We start from the raw sequence: 17692 nt of genomic DNA, 5'->3' as shown, positions 1-17692 counted from the left end.
GTGGAACCTGTTTGAAGATATCGATCTGAAATCCTTCCATCAATCAACATTAATTAAGCACCTACTGCTTCTGCAGCTTATTCAGTCTTGGAGAGTAGTTTGACATACAGGGGTTTAGTTACTTACCTTATGGCCACAGTGTAGTTCATTGACTTCCTTCCAGACTCAGCTCAAAGGACCCCCCCCCCCTTTGTAGGAGATGCTTGCTGGTCCCCCCAGGTGCTAGAGATGCCCTCTCAGATATATACATAAATAAATTTCTTATGTACTCTGTTTATTCACATGTTCCTTCCCCCATTAAAATGAAGCCTTCTTGAAGTCAGGGTCTGTTTTCACCTTTGTGTGCTGAGCATAGTGTCTGGCAAATGAAAACATAAAAATGCCCAGGACAGGATTTGAACCCAGATAGCTCTCTGACTCCTCTATTTCTCATGGGAGCTAAAGAACAACAATTTAAAAAAAAATTCCCACTTTGTTATATACTGTCTGGGTGTCAGGAAGTCCAGGGTGTTCCATCCCTAATATATTATTTTTTTAAAAAATACATTCTTTAATATACTCTTTTCCAAAAGTCTGGTTTTCCACTTTGGCCTCTGCTTTAATCCTGAGCTCAGGGATACTCATAGCTTTCAGAGAGCTGAAAGTCTGCCCAAACTTTCCCTGAAGAAAGGAGAGATCCTGGAATAGTTACAGGCTGGAGACTGTGATGGACATGGAGTCAGAAGGTCTAGGTTCAAGTTCCTAAGTTTGGCCACTTACTATGGGACCTTGAATCCACTTAAAGTTGAGTCTTGGTTTCCTAACTGTAAACAATGAAGAAATTGAACCAGATCAAGTGGAGGGTCCTTTCCATTTTCAGATCCCATGATAACTATTTTATCCCTGGCAAGTTCAGGATGAAAGCATTAGAGGAAAGTAGAAATGTCTTAATAACACAGACCCCAATATAATAAATATAATAAAAATTCTGGTCTGACTATACCCCTGAAGTAAGGAAGAAAACATTGAGCTGGAAAGTAGAAGACAGGGGTCTGTTTTCCAGCCCTTATACTGAGCCTCAGTTTCCTTAGCTGTCAAACAGAAATAATAATAATACCCAGCATGCCTACCTCCTAATGAGGTTCCAAAAAGATCACAGAAAATTGTAAAATCCTATACAAATGTAAATTGCATCATTATTACTATGATTGTTGAGCTTTCCAACTACGTGAGGATACACTCCTTTACAAAACTAACAACTTTTAATTTTTATTTTAACTATGTGGGATAGAAATCTGTCTAAAATATATCAAACTTTCTTGCCCTCTTAACCAGAAGAGAATTTAATCCTGTCTTAATGATGAGGGGCTATCATTAGGATCATCTCTTACAGTATGCTACAGTGATGCCCTCAGGGGGTACCTCAGGGGCTTCTGAGGTCTACAGGGTTATTTGTCTCTACCCTAGATGGTTCCAGATTTATGTTTTTAAGTCTTTGTGCCTGAATTTTTTTTTCCTGTCCTTTCCCCTGGCTGTCAGCCCAGGCTGCCCTTCTCACTGTTCTCCTTTTTCAGCTGCTACTTTCACCCAGTTTTGGGCCAGAAAAAGAGGTCAACAGCCTTGGTGGAACTGTGTGGATAAGATGAAAGTCAATTGTGGGGTTTTATTTAGATTTATTATTTATTTAAACATTCTTTTCTTTTCTTTTCAAATTTTGAGTTCCAGACTTTCTAATTCCCTCTAACCCCTCCCTCACCCATTTAAGAAGGCAAATAATATATCAATTATATGTGGAAAATATTAGCCATATCACAAGAAAAAGCAAAAAAAAAATTCAATTTGCCCTTAGACTTGATCAGTTCTGTTTCTGGATATCATTTTTTCATCAAATCCTGTGGAATTGTCTTGGATCATTGTATTAATCAGAATAGCCAAGTCTTTCACAGTTGATCATCATTACCACATTACTGTTAATGTGTATAGTGATTTCCCACTTCTCACTTCACGTTGCATCAGGTCAAATAGGTCTTGCCTTGTTTTTCTGAAACCACCCCTCCTCTTTATTATTTCTTATAGCACCGTAGGAGTCCATCACAATCATAAGCCATAATTTATTTAGAAATTCCACAATTAATATGCATCCCTCAATTTTTAATTCTTTGTCACTACCAAAAGAGTTGCTATAAATATTTTTGTACATATAATTTTTTTAATCTTTTTAAAATTCAGGACTAGCAGTGGTATTGCTGAATCAAAGGGTATATACAGTTTCATACTCCTTTGGTCATTCCAAATTGTACTCCAGATTGGCTGGACCAGTTCACCACTCCATCAACAATTTAGTAGTACCTATTTTCCCTCATCCCCTTCACCATTTGTCATTTCTGATAGGCATGAGGTGGTACCTCAAAGTGGTTTTAATTTACCTTTCTCTAGTCAATAGTGACTTAGAGCATTTTTTCAAGACTGTAGATAGTTTTGATTTTTTTTCTTCTGAAATTCTTTGACCATTTATCAATTGGAGAATGTCTTTTATTTTTTACCAAGTTGACTCAGTTCCCAATATATTTGAGAAATTAAGTCTGTATCGAGAAACTTACTATAAAATTTAAAAATATTTCTTCATTATCTATGGTACCTTTTAGCAAAATGTAGCTTTCAGATTATCTCTTTTAATTAGGTCTCATTTTTGCTTTTGATTTGTCTGAGATCATGATTGTCACCCCTTCCTTTTTTACTTCAGCTGAAACATAATAGATTCTGTTCCAGTCCTTTATTTTTACTCTGTGTGTGTCTTTCTGTTTCAAGTGTGTCTCTTGTACACAACATATTGCTGGATTCTGGTTTCTAATCCATTCTGCCGTCTGCTTCTAATTTATGGGTGAACTTGTCCTATTCACATTCACACTTATGATTGCTAACTGTATATTTCCTCCATCCTATTTTCTTCTATTTACCCTTCTTTCTGTTTTTTTAATCCAATCTCTCCTTAAAAGTTTGTTTTGCTTCTGACCACTGACTCCTGTAACCTGCCCTCTCCTTAAGTCAAGTAGTTCTGATGGATGCTCTCATAACTAAAGTAAAAATATTTTCGTGCATTAGCATTGACCTTGACCAAGGCCATTCAAAGACCTTTAGGGCTTCCTTCTATGGTTCTCAGCTGGACATTGGATAGGCAATTCTGACAGACTGATGAATTTCAAAGGGATAAGCTGTTATTATTATTACAAATAATGATTATTTAAATTAGAGGCACTCAGTTCCTATAATGAGTTGATCTTAAAGTCCCTGCTTTTCCCAGTTTCCTCATCTTGCCTAACATGAAGCTCTCCTTTCCTATATCATAGCATTCAGGCACAAACTCCTGGGTTTAATTTTCCAGATGTGATTTAGACTTCTTCCTACCCTTTCTGACCTCCATTTCTCCAGCTGGTAAGTGTAAGTAGATACTCTTCTCCCTGATTCCCTAGTTAAGAGATATCTGAATAAATCAAATGATTACAAACTCTGATGACAGAGGCTATAAAAATACTGAGGACTGTCCCACTGCACACACCCCTCTCTGATGCTGTGCTGTTTGGCAGAAATCTGGTCTGCTTCTAGTCCCTGGGATAGGTTTTTCAACCCAGATCCAAACACTTCACAGAGGAGACAGCAATAACATGTTTCAGAGCAATAAAATGAATACTTCAGATAGCTGAGCAAGAAGGAAAAAACATATTACCCCGTTACCACTAATTCTGTTTTGAAAAAATCAACCCCCATCCTCAAAAGAAAATACTGCAAAAGCCACAACCCACTTCTTTGGGGGAAGCCTTTCCTAGCCGACAAAGAGAAGATGGGAATCTTTTAAAACTCAGACATCAAAAGTCATTTAGATCTTTTCAAATATGGAAGAGCATGTTCAACATTCATGTTATGTTATTACTCTTCAAAATTGATACAGGAGCAGGAGAAACTGTGTTCTTGGTTCATTTTAAAGGCAAAGCCAACCAAAGGAAGGTGGGGGAAATATTCCCTCCTTCTCATAGATCCCATTACCAAAGAGGGAGGTAAAAACACTCTAAGGCAATTGTTAAAGAAACAATAAGGTCTCCTGTTGGGGTAGTCACTGACAGTTTCAGGACCCAAAAAGCTCTCCCACCTTCAAGGTTCAGTTGGAGACCCATCTAACCTCTTCTTTGCCTCTTTTTAGTCAATATTCCCATCTCCTTCTCTGAAGTCCTTCCTGATGTTCAGGGAGAAAATGCTAGGCTATTGATCTTTGATCCTTTAATTTTATGTTCTCTTGCATTATTGTTTTGATTGTTTCTTGTGTGGACATTGTGGTGCCAGACTGCAAGTTTCACAGGGTGAAAATTTTTTTCTTATATCCTTGATAGGCAAAACAAGGGATGATAGAAAAAGTCTAGAAATAAGGATCAGGAAACTTGAATTTGAATTCAGGTTGTATTTTCTTAGGGTAGTTAGCTCAGTGGGTAGAGTACTGGGTCTGGAGTCTCTTCCTGAGTTCAAATCTGGTCTCAGTTACTTAGTGGCTGTGTGACCTAGGCAAGTCATTTCACCATGCTTTGCCTCAGTTTCCTCATCTGTATGATAAGTTGGAGAAGGAAATGGAAAAGTACTGCAGCATGTTTACCAAGAAAACCCCTAAATGGAGTCACAAAGTGACAAATGACCCCACCCCATCAGTCATCTACTCTCTTAGCTAAATTCTCATCTCCTTTAGCACCTTATATAGGGGGCAGATCCATTATAAGTATTTGGGACATATTTTTGGTTGACTGATTGAGGAAAGAATTATTCGATCAATCAGTCAACAAACAGGGGGCAGCTAGGTAGCACAGTGGATAGAGCACTGACCCTGGAGTCAGGAGGACCTGAGTTCACATCAAACATTTAATACTTACTTGGTTGTGTGACCTTGGGCAAGTCACTTAACCCCACTGCCTTGCCAAAAACAAGTATTAAAAAGCCTAATATGTGGCAGGTGCTGCTTAGCATGCTTTGCAAAGCCTCTGTCTCTAATGAATTTAAATTCCACCAGGGGAGACAAAATGTAAATATGTGAACACACACCCACACACAACACACATACAACAACATACAGGTGCTAGCAGGGGTTTTCTATATTTTTCCTATTTTTAACTCCCAGTCCAGGTTCTGAGTTATGGTTTGTGGAAAATTTCCAGCTTCTCCCTTATCTCCCACAGAATGTTTAGCCCCATCAAGTACAAATGAATGGTCCTGGAACTAGCAACAATCTGGAGACTAACTAACTAAAGGTACACTGGAAATTCAGTGGAATCAGGGGAAAAGAGGGAGAGGTGGTCTGAACCTGAATGTTAGTCCTGTTCCTTACCACCTCACTGACCCTGAGCAGCCATTTCATTTCTCTGACCCTAGGTCATTAATTCTTCATCTGTAAAACGAAGAGTTTGGCCTCAGTGGGCCACGATGTCCCTTTCAGCTCTAGATCACTGATTCTAGGATACAGTAGACTGACAGGGCCCAAAGAGAGCCCATCTCAGTGGTGGCCAAAGGGGAGAGGACCTCAGCAGGGCGCCAAAGCAGACGGGGACTCTGTTTTTGCAAGGACCAAGAAAGACTTCGGTAGTAATACTGCAGATCTCACGCTGCTCCCAGGAGTCGGGCCGCCCAGTGAGTTTGACTTGCTAAGAAATGACAGCAAGACTTCAAATGGGGCTCTGCCAGCGTCACCTCGTTTGACAGATCATCTTTTGTTTGTATGATGCTATTTTGCAAGATGACAGCTATCAAGTCAGATTACTTCAGACTGCTTAGGGGGATGCATGCCAAAGATGCATTGCAAAGATCATTTAAACGGAGTGATTTCCCCCTTCTCTCTATCCTGAGTACCAGCTTGAAGCCTTCAGATCCTGGAGATCTGGGATACAGGACCATCCTGTGGGATCTCTCCTCAGGCCAAGGCAAGGTCCCCACTTGATACCTGGCAACCAGGGGGTGTGTTTGTGTATGTGTGTGCATGTGTAGACAACTGTGTCCATGTATGTATGTGCATCTGGACCCACCAGGGATCTTGAAAAGGCAAGACCATTTGACCAAACCACACCCAGACTTTTCTCTTTGACAGCCTTGGGTGTAACATGGTATCCCTCTGCCCCTTTACTTATAGGATAAAATAACAACTAATCAACTTGCTATTTAAGGCCCTTCCCAGACTTACTTCATTCTAGTCCTTCTCACTCACTTGATGTTCCTGTCCGACTGGCTTCCTCTCTGTTCTCTGGCCTCGACATTCCCTATCCCACCTCCCTAATTTTGTATGGGCATCCCCTCAGCTTCCTTAGCTTCCTTCAAAGCTCAATTTTATATCTCTCATACATAACATTTCAGGATGTCCCAGTTGTCAAACTTTTACCTATCTCAAATGACTTCATATTTTTTTTTATACATTGCATTCCTTAATAAAATAGAAGTTTCTTTAGGGCAGGGATTGCCTTTTGGGTTTGTCTCGGTATCCCCAAAGGAGTAGGATAATTCTTAATAAATACATATCAAATTGAAATGAAATGGAGCCAGAAGAACACTAGCCCTGCCTCCATTCTCCTCTCTGGATTCCTTCCCTTAGTCCCAACCCTGTTCTATTTCAGGAAAGAAAATAAGATTTTTAGTGACAGTCAAAGTTAAGCACCAGGGGGCAGGGCCAGCTTTCAATTTTATATAGACTGTGCAAATCTAGAGATTGTTCTCAGCCCCAGGCCCTCCCTCCACTTACAGAATGACCCACACCAATACACACAGATACACACAGACAGACACACCACAGGCAGCAAGGCTCCCACTGCCAGGCTAGCTGTCTACATTCTCAATTGCACTCCAATTGGCTATCTCCCTACCAAGGCTGAAGAGGTAAAAGGCACTCACTGCCTTCTCCAAGTTCCTCTTTTTAAATGGGCCCCCCTCATCCCCCCTTATCTCTCTCTTCTGAAGCCCAAACAACAAAGGAAGTCCTTGATACTTCTGTGTGAACAAATTCGTCCAATCCCCAAGCTACCTGCTCAGAGACAGAGGGCCAAGGGGAGAACACCAAGTATCTATGGAAGGTAGGCTCATGGAAAGGATATGGAAGAAAAAAATAAAGAAAGGATATGGAAGAAAAAAAAAAAGAAAGGATATGGAAGAAAAAAAAAAAGAAAGGATATGGAAGGAGGAAACAGCAAGAAGACCAGGAGGACAGAAGACAAGCTGACATGAGCCAGCTCTGCCTCTGACATCCTTATGAAGTCTGCAGGAACCAATCCACCACATCACTCTCCTGTTCCCTAATTCCCCTTGGCTTGTCTTCCCAAAATCTGCCCCTAGCTGGAGAGCTCAGGCTCCAGTGTCAGCACAAACCCTAAAAGAACACATGTTCCCTCCTGACCAGTCCTAGACATAAACCAGGACTGTTTGAACTCAGAAGTTGAGATTTCATACTCCCTAAAATACAGGTTTCTGGATTTATTGGTGGGCGCGAAGGCTTCTTTTATGTATTCACATCTATACCCCAGAGAGAAGCATCCAATTGGATTATTCAGAGCTTTGCCCACACAATGCATCCTGTTCCATCCCCTGTTTCTCTACTACCCAAACACCTTCCAATACTTATGGGATCCAGGGTCCCATTGACCACAGCGGATTCCCATTTCTCTAAGTTAGGGGTGTCTGTCTCGGCAGACGTTATTGTAGCCTTATGGTGGACTGATCACACCATCCGGCCACATCACTGCTGAATCCAGTTGTGAGAGCTGGTAATTCTCCCTCTCCGGAGAATACCGGTTCCAAGTCACCCATTGAAAATAGAGGGGTCTATGTGACTGAAATAATTAAAGAAGGCCAATCAAACTGAGTAGGGCCAGGCAGGCAGACATCCTCCACTCACTTGCTCCAGTGGCCCTGTCAGGTAAAATACAGGCCAAAGCTCAAGGATGGAGGAAGGGAAAGAAGAACATGAGGAAGACAGCTTGTACTCCTGACTTTTTATTTTGAATTTTTTTTAAAAGGCCAAACTATTCCTGGTTTTTCCAAGAAGCTGACTGTTTTTGCTTCTCTCCCAGTATGCATTATTTCTGAGTTGTACACAGAGGTTCCCCCCGCCCCCCCAAGCCTTGAGTTGAGAGGTTATCATTTCTCTCAGCCAGGCAAAGCCAGGCCTGCCTGTTCTCCCCAGCAGGACCAGAAATATGATAAACAAGGGTTTGCCTTTTTAATTGGTTGGTCTGTCTCATCTTATGTCCCCTTTAGCAGAGGTCATAAGTGTAGCAGAGACAAAAATAAAATGGACCAGTTCTAATTGGGAGCATTCACTGCTTTTCTCTCTCTTCTTCTTCCTCCCTACCTCCAACCCAATCCTAGAGGATCTCAGGGATCACCTGAAGAGAGAGAGAGAGAGAGAGAGAAGCGGGGGTGAGAAAAATGCCACCTGCTTCTAAAATCTGACACTGAAACTCAGTGCAGTGAATATAACTAAGTGGACATCTGAAGGGAGCAGAGGAGGCCAAATATTCTAATGTCTGGGACATTATAATGACAGGGACCCAGAGTTAGGAACATAGTCAGAGGCAACAGGGGTTCATGCAAGGTCTTTGCCCATCACATCCCACTACAGTGATGCTATTTCCCTCAAAGGAGTATTCTGATGTGCTCTTTCTGTTTGTCTGTCTGTCTGTCTTTCTCTCTCTCTCTCATGTTACGAAGGGGCATTTCCTTGAGGCTGGTGTGATTGGATTAAAGTAGCACCCTTTAACCCCCCACTGACTAAAGCTAAGGTTCACAGCATTGCCCTCCTCCTACCTCAGTGATTCCCAAATCGCTGGTATCCCAACGGCAGCCAATCGGTAGCTCTGGTCCTGGGACACTCACAGGAGCTCCATCATCCTAGAGCAAGAAGAAGAGAGGGTCGACATCATTTCACTAATGCCCACTGCCCAGTTACTTCTAATGATAATCGACAACCCTGTGAATCATTATAATAGCCTTACACACATATATGTATGCATATATGAATATAAATGTATAGATAACATTATGGTTTATAAACCTATTACGTGCTATCTCATTTGATCTGCACAACTACCCTGTTAAAAGTAATAATAATAATAATTATTATTATAATGATAACTCTCATTTATATATCAGTTTTTTGTTATATCATCTGATCTTCCCAACAACCCTGGAAGTAGAAATATTAAGCTGGTCAGATGGCCTGCAGATTCCAAGTTCAGCACTCTCTCTCTCTCTCTCTCTCTCTCTCTCTCTCTCTCTCTCTCTCTCTCCATTCTGTCTCTTCTGTTCACTAAACTCCAGGGATTAAGTGGGAGTGATAACCACTAAACTCTTGGGCCCATGCACAGCCCTCTTTCCCAGAGACCGGGCTAAGCCAGACCTCAGAACATTTGCCAGTATCCCTGGAGATCATACTAGTGGAGGTCCCAAGGAAAATATTGAACACATAGCCATTCAATAAGCTTTGGCAAAGCATTTATTAAGTAACCACTATATACCAAATATTGGAAATGCAAGGACAGGAGTAAAACCTTTGGCAAGGCACAGTTATCATAAATAGCAAACATTTAAAATTGATCAAGTCAAAGTCGGCTTTAATTCGGTCCTCAGAAGAACCCCCACCCATCATATCACATTGCCTCACACTACTCACAGGTAAAAAGGGGTGGGGGTGGGGTGGGGTGGAGGGAAGAGCCGGAAGTGAAGGCCATTTCCCCCCAGGAGCCCTGGAGCTTCATTAGGCAGCCAGCATTAAAAAGTGGTTGACCAAATCTTCTATAGGTTTAGTTAGTTTTGTTTTAGTTTTGTTAAATTTTACCTGGTTCACCAACCCATCTTAGTTTATGTTCCCTTTGGGAGCTGGGCAACTCGATGTCTGAGAACCTTGGAGAGGATTTGGGATTAAATGGGACTTTCCAATTGCCAGCTGCTTAGAAGGTAATGGGGGAGAAATGGAGGGCTCAGATTGAGGGCTCCAAGAAGTCTTCAAACCTCTCCCATATTCATGGAGCTGCTCTCTCCCCTGCCCTACAGCCCTGGGGGATTCTGAGCCCTCAAAGTCAGGACCCCAGAGGGTGGCAGGTGGTGGGGAGCTCCACGGGGAACGGGTGGCACCGAGGATCCAAGAGTAAGGAAGACTCAGCAGGGTTTCCAGTGTGGGAGGAGAGAATTCAAAAGAGCAGGAGGGCTGCTTCAGGTTAGACAAGGCAACTGGCTGCCCAGCTGAGGAGCCATCTGGACAGTTGACTGGGGAACAAAAGAGAGACTTTCTTCCGGGCTCCCACGGAGAACAGGGCGGGGGGGGGGGGGGGGCAGGTGCGAGAGAATGAGTGAGAGAGAGAAAGAGAGAGAGAGAGAGAGAGAGAGAGAGAGAGAGAGAGAGAGAGAGAGAGAGAGAGGAAAAGACAGAGAGAGAAAAGGGAGGGAGAGAGAATGTGTGTGTATGTGTGTGTGTGTGTGTGTGTGTGTGTGTGAGAGAGAGAGAGAGAGAGAGAGAGAGAGAGAGGAAAATACAGAGAGAAAAGGGAGGGAGAGAGAATGTGTGTGTGTGTGTGTGTGTGTGTGTGTGTGTGAGAGAGAGAGAGAGAGAGAGAGGAAAAGACAGAGAGAAAAGGGAGGGAGAGAGAATGTGTATGTGTGTGTGTGTGTGTGTGAGAGAGAGAGAGAGAGAGAGAGGAAAAGACAGAGAGAAAAGGGAGGGAGAGAGAATGTGTGTGTGTGTGTGTGTGTGTGTGTGAGAGAGAGAGAGAGAGAGAGAGAGAGAGCGAGCCAAGAGCCAAGAGTGCATGTGTGTGGGGGAGAGAAAGTGTGTGCATGTGTGTCCAAGCAAGAGAGAGACACAACCTTAGTTTCACTCGCCCATTAGCAAGAAGATGAGCTGTATCTGGGGAGGCTGGGAGATGAGGAGGTGGGGTTCAGACATTTCAGTGACTCAGGTGCTCTCTAGATCCAAAATCCCACAGAGATCTGGAAGGAATGATGGCCAGTGCCAGAAACCCTTCTGGACACTTGGCTCAGAAATCCCAAGTTTTAGTATGCCTATTGTGAGGGAGATGCCAGAGACTGTATGAGAGACAAGAACATATTACAAGGTTGCCCAAAGCTCTCACCCTATCTATAGTCTAAGCTTCTGGAGGGAAGCCACCTTGGCTTTTGTATTTTTTCAGGCCCGGAGTCCAGTATTTTGCTGGGGACAAGTTTCCAAATCCTTGTTGAAGGGCAGCAGCCTGAAGTTCTTCAAGAGCCTGGGGCAAATCCTGTGCCAGTCAGCCTCAGCTAGGCTGACCCTCCTCAGCCACCACTGCTGGGCAGGGAAGGTGTTTATTTTCTCAGTAGTTTTGATCACTGTATGAACTCTGTCATTTCCTCAGCTGGGACCAAGTTATTTCCCCAGGCTCTGGAGTCATTAAATACCCAGGACATTTTACAATGTAACATAATAAATATATAAATACAAAGGCATGTTTATGGATGTGTGGCTGACACGTTTCTACCCCTGTCCCCTTGACCTTGGGGACGGTACCAGGAGGAGGTACAAAAACAAAGTTTGCAAAGAAGATACTAGTAACCGGGAGGCAAAGGCAAAGTACTGACCAGGCTAGCCTGAGAGGTCAGATGGACATCACCCTTATTAACCCTGCCACAGACATTAAACCAGAAGCCAAGAAAGAACGCTCAGAAGAAGGAAAGCCTAAGACTCGGGGAGAACCTCTGATCCTTGAATAGTTTTACAAAGACAAGTAGACAAGGAGATCAGAAGATGAAAATGTACCACGGTACAATGGAAATCTTTCTGGATCTGGAGTCGGAGAATCAGGATTTAATCAGTGTGACCTAGGTCTCACTTTCCCCATCTGAGGTCTCATTCACCTCTGGAGCCAGGGTTCTCTTCTACCAGACTCTCTAGAAAAGGCTTCTCTTCAGCTCTCACTGTTAGAATTCAACTTTCTTTCTTAAGGGCAATCTATAATTCAGCCAATTTTTTTTTTAAATTACATATTTTGTTTGAATGACTTTTCCTGCTTTGTGACCTAAAAGACATTAAGAATCCATTCATTCAACAGGTCCTGATGGAACCCATCAGCATGCTAGGACCCTGGTGGATAAAAGATATCCAGGAAAAATTCCTGCCATCAGAGGACTCAATCATTGCATAGTTTTCTTGATTTTTAGTAGTCTTTTCAGTTATTTATTTATTTATTTTTGGTAAACACATCTATACTTCATCATGTCTCTCCCCCTCTATCTCTTTCTACCTCATCTCACTCTGGACCTCATCAAGTCAAACTAACCTGACTTGATTCACTGGGGAGGGAAAAAACTGCCACCAAATTTATAGATGGGGGGGGGTTATCTCCCCTCATTACTCACAGGGAAGATGGTATCTCTTTCACCTGATTTTAGCTCAAGTTTAATCATGACAGAACACAGAGGGGTTAAAGGATTTTTATTCTTATCTTCTTTTAAAAATATTCTTCTGAAACCCTTCCCATCAAGAGAGATGACACATTGTCTTCATAAACTTATTCTTCCTGAATCTGGGCATCATATGAGTCAGGAAGCCTGGGTTCTAATTCCAATTTCTCCAATGATTTTTTTAGTGTCTGTGATTTTGGTCATTACTTAATAACTTGTTTTAATCTTCAAATGAGGACAAAAATGCCTTCCCTATTTATGAAACTATTGGGAAGTCTAAGGAAATGCCTGAAAAAATACTTCATAGTTTACAGAATGTACAAGTTTAGGATTGAATTAAGTTTAGGTAGAATAATTATCATTATTATATGATTCTTAATCATTCACATTAAAAAAACAAAGTGGATGAAAACATGGATTTCCCAGACTAGGATAGTCAATCAAATGGACAGCCCACAGAGTTGGTTTGTCAACATATATAAATCTTGGGCAAGTACAGACAATGAAATTGAACCTTTAATTAAACAAGAAATTAGAGATGCATTTGAGAAATTTTTTAATGCTTTTAAAGTTTCCAAACTGCTTTGCACCTCAAAAACTCATTGGTTTTTCTGCCAGTGATACTATATGGCTGAGAATCATAGGGCAATGAAAAGCCACATGGTGGGAGTATGCAGGTTGCAGCACATTGGGTGATGAGCTACCACTAAGCTGCAGTGGAAAAGACATCAGTGATACATATAACTAAAAAAAGAAGGTGGCCTGTTTATTTATTTAGCAAATAGACTGACTGACCAAGTGTGACACTGGTATCCCTCAGGAAATAAAATAGCAAAAGTAAGGTCTCTAAGATGTCAGGAGAGCTTTGGGAAGAGTATTTATAGGGTGGCATAGATGAGAATTGTATAGAATAAGATGGCAGTCAAGAGGCTCATTATGCATCCACACAGAAGAGGGAATAGCCACACCAAAAAAAAAAATCCATATCCATTTAAGTATCATCCAAAGGAAAGAAGGACATACAGTATTTTGGCAGAAATGGGAAGGAAAGGAGGAAATGGAGTTGAGATGTGGGCAGACAAGAAGAAGCTCACAGTCACCTCTTTGTTCCAGATAGAGGTAGCTTGGCTGCCCACACCAGGCATGATACCTTGGTGTACCCAATCACTCTTGTAGAGATGGTGGTAACTGAGAAAGGTATGATTGCATCTTTCTGCCCTAACTCTGGCTTGTCCTAATTCCAGGCTTTCCTCAGTATGGGCAAATAAAAGGGGGCTCAAGATGAATTTTATTTATTTCACAGTATCATGAGCTAAATTTGTAAACCACTCAGTGAAGTGCCTACCACATTAAATGCTCACTCCTTCTCCTCCTCCTCATGTGTGTCCTTACAGAAAAGATCTTAGGATGGTTGAAAGTACAGGATCATCCCCTGTGACCACTCACCTCATCAGAAAGGACAGGAACCAGATAGGAGTCAAAGGACCTGGATCCTACCTTTGGTGTATGATATTGGACAAATCACTTTTGGCTCACCAAACTTATTTTCTCATCTGTAAAATTAGGTTAATGATCCATGCCTGCCCACCTCATAGGGTTATTATGAGAATCAAATGGAATTTGAAAATGGTTCGGGAAAGTCTAAGGTACAACATAAATCTGAAATGCCATTACTCCCCCCACTCCCCCCCCCCGACAAAAAGACGGAGACAACACAGATGAGGATACACTAACCAATACCAATCAGAGATGGGGAGGTCTCAACCTCTTCCTCTCCTTGCTCTTTTCCACTAAGACCTGCCTCCTCTCTTTCCATTCCCTACTTAGGAAAATCCAAGCAATTTCTCTCTGTCCGGTCCCAGAAGAGCAGAAGACATTAATGGACTACAGCTTTTGGAAAGGCATCTGGAAATGAAAAGGCAGGGCTTAGCAGCCTTCCTTGAACTGTTTCCTTGAGAAAATGTCAACAATTTGCCCTTGCCCTGTTGTTAACCTGCTTCTTCCCGCATAATCCAGCAACAGAAAATCAAGTTGAAGCTCTCAAGCTCATTCTCTTCATTTCTGCATACAAATATCAGAACTGACAGCCTTTACATATAGCAGAATGTGAAGGAGGTAAAGGAAACTATACAGGAAGACATTCCACCCACCCACCCACCCCCAAAGACCAACAATATGAACCTTCCTCGTGCCAGAATTCTCCTCCTACAAGTAACAACATAGAAAGAGCAAATGTTCAAGTCCCAACTCTGCCCAGGAAGCAGGAACTCCCTCTGTGATCTTAGGAAAATTACATAACCTCTCTGAGCAAGAAAGATTTGACTAGATGATCTCAAAGATGATCTCTAAATACCATGATCATCTTTGATTTATTCTTCTGCCTTTTCCTGGGTCCACCTAAAATAAAATCTCCCTAGGAGGTAATGTGATCTCATCTGATACTTACTACTTGTGTGGGATCATAGGCAAGTCACTTCCACGGGCCTCAGTTTCCCCCTCTGTAAAATGAAGAGTAGGATGACCTCTAAGGTCTCATTCAGCTATCCATCTTTGATTCTAAAACATGACAGGATAATTAAGTCCAGGAAGGCTTGATTCTCCTTTAGGAGATTGGTACCCAGGAAGATGGGATTGGGAAACAAAGGGAAGTAGGAAGACAACATAGCCTAGAAAAATGGTAAAAGCTCAAGACAAACTTTCACAAACTTGGGAGAGCTGGTTCTCATCAAAGTCAAGGGCAAAGTGATAAGGAAGAAAGGCATATTTCTCAAAGCCCTTAACTCTGGTCTATCTCTATCCCTCTGCCTACTTCTCTAGTGAATCTGCTGTGTGGCATCCCTTTTAAGGCATCCCTTTGGCACAATGGATGGGGCAGAGACTCAGTTTCCTCAAAAGTGAAGCATTTTCTGATACCGACTGTCTCTGTGACTTCAGGCAAGTCTGATAATCCACTTGAATTCTCAGTTTCCTCATATGTAAAATGGAAATAATATTCCTCACAGAATTATTATGAAGAAAGGGCTTTGTCAAAATTACAAGGCTGTCTAAATGGGAATTATACTGCTGTCCTAAGAAAATGTAAAACAAAATAAAATAAACAAACCAAAAAAACCAAAACCCTCCACCCTCCACTCACCCTACCATCTGGCTCCATCAGCTTCACACTCTTTCCTTTGCATTGAGTCAAACATATCTCTGTGGTCCAAATGTAAGATAACCACAAATGGAGATTCCTGGAGTTGGGATAGGGATGCTCTTGGTAGTCCAGAGAGATAATGCATCACTAGGCTAATAGGTCCTTTATTCATTCATCCCGTCCACAGTCATCCACAAACAGGGGACAGTGCAGCATAATGGTTAGAGAAATGATTAAAACATCAGGAAAGCTCTGTCTCTTGACATCTACTGATTTTGTGATCTTGGGCAAAATATTTAATCTCTTGGTGCTTCCAGGCAAACATCTAAAACTATAAATTACAGGAAAATTATTGCCTTGCATTGGCTAAGGGAGTTCACACACCTAATGCTGAAATCAATCACAGGTTAAGGACCATCTATACACACACCCACACCCATATAAAATAAAACTGAGTCTATGATTTTGAACTTATATTCTATTAATGTAGATCAGCAACTATCAGCTGCACAGTTGCTTGGATAACTGAGAATTTAAGTGACTTATCTAGGGTCACACAGCCCCTACACATCAGAGGTGGGATATGAATCCAGGTCTTCCTCTGAGAACAGGAATCAAATTGCCACTGCCATTTTGGGAAAAGACAAATCAATCAAATGTCCTGTGGAATCCAATGGCTATTCCCATCTGACTCAACATCCAAAACATTCCTTCCTGGCTACCATTCCACTATATGTGTTGTTCTCCTCCATTTGAATGCAAACCCCCTAGGATCAAGTGCTATCTTGTTTTTGTACCACCATTGCTAACATTTAGCACAATGCCTAAAACTTAAGAAAAATGCTTTTTCATTCACTCCTGAGTCTAACCACTAGCTACTGCCGAATCACATAACCAGCATCTCATTGATTGATAAGGTTATGGAACTAGGCTTATTGAGAATCAGTAAGACAAGGCATGCCCTCCATTTGGACTGATGAAGATGGGAGAAGTCTGTGATCCAACTCCATCAAACCAAGAAAGGGAGCCAACGGAAAATGCAATCTTGTTCACCCAATTGTTGCTGTCAGAAAGAAGGACTCCTCCTTGAGCTTGAAAGAAGTAAATTTACTTTTCACAATGGGGTGTAAACATCTGGAACTTGTTAAGCCCCAAGAGGTGGTAGAGGCTGAAGGGTCAAAGAAGGGTTTAGAGAAATTCCTGTATGACAGATCCATAACCAGTTTAAAAAAAAATAAAGGGCTAGAGATATGATGGAGGCCAATCCCACCCCTTCCAAGACATCTCTGGGTATCCTTCATCAGAATCTTGGTCTACAGAAATGATGGGGATGACATAGAAAGAGATAATCTGAGTACTCAGAAAAATGCATTTCCACCCCCTAACAGGGGCAGAGCCTAAAGAGAAAGCTATGTTCCAGGAGAAAAAAAGGGCTATTTCCTCTCAACTATCACAAAATGTGTTATCTCGGTGTAGAAAGAGTCCTTGGTTATATCATCTGTAAAATGAAGGGATTGGATAACATTATCTCTAAGTCCCAGACTTGGCCAAGGTCGAACAGTTGAGTCAATGGCAAATTAAGGACTAGAATTAGTGTTCTTTCCATTAAACCAATTACTCTCAATGAAAAAGACAGTGCCCTAGTGTTACTCTTTAGTGAGCTCTTCTATCAGGGAGTTCCTCAGCCTGACTCTTTGGCAGCTTAGCCAAGAAATGTTACAAGTGAGACCTTTCCTCGAAGCACATCCTTCCCAAACACTTGGGATTCCACCCCCACCAGGCCACTAAAAAAAAAAAATCAAAGACAGCAAGCTGGGCAAGGTTTCAGGGAGGTGGTTTCAAACTAGGAGACCATAAGCCTGGGAGGAGGAGGAGGAGGAGGAGGAGGAGGAGGAGGAAGAGGAGGAGAAGGGAAGACCCCTTTCTTTCTCATTCTAACTCAAACTCGATCCATATTCTTCAGCTCTGGACAGGTCACAGTTTGTCCCTCCAACTGGATATTATGATAGGGTTGATGTGACAAGGTTGAGGGTGGAAGGTATTGAGCTGGCAGAGGTGGGGAAAAAAGATGGTAGTCACAAAAATGATAATGATTCACCCATAATTGATGGGACCAATGAAAACTGACTTAAT

The 17692-nt window shown here is 41.9% G+C and overlaps 1 protein-coding gene across 12 annotated transcripts in view; it reads right to left on the bottom strand.

Moving 5' to 3' along the window:
- ZMIZ1 (zinc finger MIZ-type containing 1) overlaps positions 1 to 17692 on the bottom strand; it is a 436554-nt gene that overhangs the window by 268044 nt on the left and 150818 nt on the right. For all 12 annotated transcript variants that reach the window (XM_074232937.1, XM_074232935.1, XM_074232934.1 and 9 more), the window contains one exon: positions 8797 to 8880. The gene's annotated coding sequence lies outside the window, so the exon portion shown is untranslated. The remainder of the gene's footprint in view (positions 1 to 8796; positions 8881 to 17692) is intronic.

Source organism: Macrotis lagotis, chromosome 4 (genome assembly GCF_037893015.1).
Source record: "Macrotis lagotis isolate mMagLag1 chromosome 4, bilby.v1.9.chrom.fasta, whole genome shotgun sequence".
Lineage (NCBI taxonomy): Eukaryota > Metazoa > Chordata > Mammalia > Peramelemorphia > Peramelidae > Macrotis > Macrotis lagotis.
The sequence above is the reverse complement of the archived record's forward strand: the minus strand, read 5'-3'. Positions and strand labels throughout refer to the sequence as shown.